The sequence below is a fragment of the Ctenocephalides felis genome, unplaced genomic scaffold (genome assembly GCF_003426905.1).
Source record: "Ctenocephalides felis isolate EL2017-DRISC unplaced genomic scaffold, ASM342690v1 CF-g0.4_SCAFFOLD_00845, whole genome shotgun sequence".
NCBI lineage: Eukaryota > Metazoa > Arthropoda > Insecta > Siphonaptera > Pulicidae > Ctenocephalides > Ctenocephalides felis.
Window position 1 is genome coordinate 24,836,674 of NW_020536999.1, and position 5,000 is coordinate 24,841,673.

The window sequence follows — 5,000 nt, forward strand, 5'->3', positions numbered from 1 at the left end:
GTTTTGTCAACGTTTAGATACAGAATTTTTATCTTTGATCAATTGATTTAATTTAAATTTATCTCACTTTAATTGCTGAGAAATAATGCGATCAAAATTATATCATGAGGTGCACTTTTCTCGTTTCTAAGAATGTCTTGAATGGATGAAATCTAGATTCTTTTAATAAAATAGCTCTTAAATCTCAGGGGAATGCTCCTACTAATTTCTATATTTGATTCACATCATTGGCGTTGCTCAAATTTATGTTCCACTTTTTTGGTTCCACCAATCTAACCAAGTTTCTGGTGTACACGATGAATTTTTTTGTATCGAATGGTTAAAAACAAAATAACATCTGTTGTAAAATGACTTAATAAAATCCTTGAAATAATTCAACACAGTTAAATATATATAAAAAATCCTGGAATAAAAAGTTCTTTAGAAAAGTGTTACTTTTTTAGTTTTGTGGACTTTTTTCCATTCTACATTCTAAATATGAATTTTTTATCATCCAGGGACACACTTTTTTAGTTTAACCAAAGCAACTTTGGTTCTAGTCGAAGTAGACAAATTTTGTATTTTAGAACTAAAATCTATATAAAATATCTTACAACACAAACACAAAAAATAAATCAGCAAGCCTTTCGCTCATAAACATAAAATGATCACTATTCACAGAATTTTAAACGTTTTGTTAACAACATCATTGCATTTCGATATAATAATCGTCATCATGAATGAAAAAAATTGTTTTGATCATTACAATATAAAATATCAAAATTCCAGACCGTAATTTACAATTATAGTCAATTTAATACAAAATTACTTCCTATCACGTCATGATAATTGCGTAAACAAAGAAAAATATCGTGCAAGATATAATCTTAATATATATATGCATATATATATATATATATATATATATATATATATATATATATATTACAAATATATTATCATATATGAATATAAAAACGATGAGTCGATAATCTATTTGACTTTGACAAATAATTACATATTCACATTCATACTCATTTCATTCATTGTGTTTCGTATCATTGAACGGAATCTAATAATTTATAAATTATAAATAAAAATAAAAAAAATATAAGAAAAACGACGATTGTACCTGACCTTCTCAAACTTATTACAAATAGTCGTACGTCAGGTTTTATGAATAAATAAGTAGATATTAAGTCATGGTCGATTTGAGTTTGAGTATCATCATTTTTTGTACAAAATTTTGAGCCAGTTTTAAAAATAAATTTTGTACGTGTAAAAACTACATATTTGTAAATCGAATTAAAAACTAGTGGTGTATAGCATTGTGCCTTAAAGTAAATTGCTGGAACTTCCCGTACAGCAATGAAATATTCGAAAAATATATAAAATGTTATAAAAATATTATTATAAATAATATTTCAAATATTTAAGTTAGCTTCACCATTTTAACTAAAATTAAACATGAATTTCGAATTATTTTCGATATTCAAAACAAAAAATTTTTTTTTGAAAATAAAAAAAATAAATAAATATTTTTTTTTGTTTTTCCCAAAAACAATCGTTTCGACTATACAAGCAAAAATTTTTTTGAATAATTTAAATCAGATGTTTTTTTCTCTCAAAAACTGCCATTTTTAGCATAGTTAGCTCCATATCTCCGAAACGCCGTGACCTGTCTTTGCCAAATCTAATCACCACTTTTCCCCATCATTGCACACTGAATGATTTTTGAATCAATAAAATCGGATGCTCTGTTCTTTCAAAAACTCAATTTCCATTTTCTGCACTCTTTGCTTCATACCTCCGAAACGACTGGACCGACGTTTGCCAAAAACTAATCAGCACATCTCCCTATCAATAGGAATCGATTGCTTTTTGAATAATTAAAATCGGTTGATCTGTGCTCCCGAAAACGTGGACGAAAAATTGTATCCTACATACATACACACACACATCCATTTTTTCTGAGATATTTCAGAAATGTTGAGAAACCTTTAAAACGTAAAGAAATGTAAAAATTTTCAATTTAGATTTTTGGACGGAAAGTTAATAAACCCGCATTAGATTTTAAATATGGTTTTAAAGCACACCGAATTGCTCTTGGACTTTTGCATTATACAAAATTCAATTTTCTACGAGCCTATCAAATACTATATTAATTTTAAAATATCACTTAAAAAGTTACAAAAGATACAATGCTTCCATTCCTACATTTCAGCTTGTTCATTTATCTTTTCCCAAGGCTCCTTTAAACTATTATAATTGAATAGGTGGATTCTCTTAGAAGCAACTGTCCTACCGAGTCCCAGAGACAAAGGACTTGCCAGAAGGATCTGATTTATGTGGAGACATTAGTCATGGGTCCAAATGCCGTGAAAAGGATTCGTCTTCAAGTGCATTTGCATAGAAACAAAAGTACTGGAGAAGTGATCTAGGGATGCATAATTAATTATTCGTGGTGATATATTATTCTATGCTTTGTTGAAAATATATGACTGAATATAATTTATTTTATTAAATTATATATATATATTTATATATATATATATATATATATATATATATATATATATATATATATATGTATATATAGGGTAGAGTGGGGTGCAAAGGTCCAATTTGACTTTAGTTAATTATACTGTCTAAACCAAATGAACTACATCATAACACCTCACAACTTACATCACAACACAAACAACTATCGTACTATGTTCAGTAAAATTCTCTAGTTTGTAAAATCAGTCATCTGTCTCTTTTTACCCAGCCAGTAAAATGAGAGCAAAAAAATCCAATGTCTTAATTTTAAATTTAAAGCGATTTTATGAAATAATATCTACATTACTCCACCAATGCAGAATATATATTTCATGGGCATATTTTTTACAAAGACAACATTGTATATAACCTTGATCTGGAATTTCATCAGAACTAATTATTCCAATTACAGTTGGAATGACTATTAGTTTATTCTTTCTTGTAGATTTGCATTTTTTAATTGAATTTACATTTTTGTTTACTATTTTTTTATTGGTTAAGCCTTTACCAGGATAATGGTTCAGTTGGACTTTTTTACCACACTCACATGTAAGCTATTATAGAGATTAAATGAAATCTATTGAATCTAACATAAAAATAACAATGTATCTTATAAAACTTATGCTTAAAATTTTATTAAGGTCTCATAAACTAAACAACAGTGTAGAAAATTAACAATGTAAGAATATAATTTTGATATATCTATGTTGCTTGATTTGAATCGCTGGCTGGTTATACAATTTTTGCTCCCTACTTTCAAATATTATTGTTAAAGAAATTATAATTCTACTTGTTTTTGAGATATTGGTGGTGAATCTTCATTCCCGCGGACATTTAAGCCTTGCTCTGGCCTATATAATAATAATATTTACAGTAAAAAATATAAAAACAATAAAACAGATTTAAAAGTTCTGATGTATTTGCAAACTGCTAAAGATTCATCCTTGCCCCTTCATCTTCGACACTTAAAATGTGTTTTCAAATGTTTCTATATATATTCACATGTTTAGTACTGTGTCAAGCATTGTAAGAGATAGTTGGTGTTTTTCGTTTCTCAAAAATTAAAAATAATTTAAATAAAATATTAAATGATGAATTAGTATATAATTTTTACTGTTTTGAAATTACACTGAAGATGAGGCATATCATGGTCTCGAAACGTCTGTAGTGATTAGATAAAGTGTGTGTTAAAAATCTGAGTGTTGTATTGTTCACATTTTACATTTAATATTCTTTCCACTCATATCACAAAATTCTATAATATATATATATATATATATATATATATATATAATATTTACATATATATACCTGTTGTACGAGTATATATATATATATATATATATATATATATATATTTATATATGATTATCTTTCGAATAATGATTCTTCTAATGAGATATAATAAAATCGTGTTATTTCATTTAGAATTCATTCCATTTCACGGTTATTATCCTGGATAACGATACGGATAACAAACATTTTCATTTTTGATGAAAAACTCGTAACAATAAAGCGTTTGAAGTTAACCCGTTCGTCGGATGAATACATTTGTTTTGACTGAATTTTTAATAAAGAGAGAAATGGCATATGTAGAACAAAGATATATGTATATATATATATATATATATATATATATATATATGTATGTGAGTGTGCATTTTATCACTTGTTATTCCTTTTAGCAATCAAAATTGAATTAAGAATTCACTCATACAAGCATGGGATGTCCCAGAAATCATTTATCATTTCATGTACAATACTCTATTGAAAACACTTCAAAATTATAAACATTTTTTTTTCAATTTAAACTATTTTTAAATCTACCAATACAACAAATACGTAAATAGGTATACAGGAATCGTTTTTTTTTGTGTTCAAACTTTAAATCTTCCAGGAATAGTATTTAAGTTTTTGACAGACTGTTAGTATCAACAGAAACCTTGTTACAATTTTACAAAAATCCTGAACGCATTCGTTTTATATTTTTGAATAATAAATGCATAAATAATTTTTTGAGTAGATTTACTCTTCATTTGTTGTAACAATGCATTTAATAAATATCTATAAAATGAATATGTATTTTGTTGATCCAAGACCCGTTAATGCTGAATACTTGATCGATTAGTCTTTTGTTACTTGAATGTATTTTATATAAATATATAATTATTTATAACTATAAGTTTATCATTTATAGGAATAAATAATTAATTGTTGTGACGAAAGGGATAAAATTATGTGTCTACTTTAAAATTTAAACACCTCATGAACCCTGCCAAACATTGAGTTCCAACCACGAACATCGGTACAAAAATTAACTTCCCGTTGTTGTTGTAATAAATGAACAAATCTAATAAACAAATTTAAATATTTAATTACCATATGTTCATTTTGCCAGTATAAGTCCTCGTACGCATAATGAAATAATGATGTTTTGTTCTGGACAAATATAATAATGCATTTTATAATTGCAACGTGCA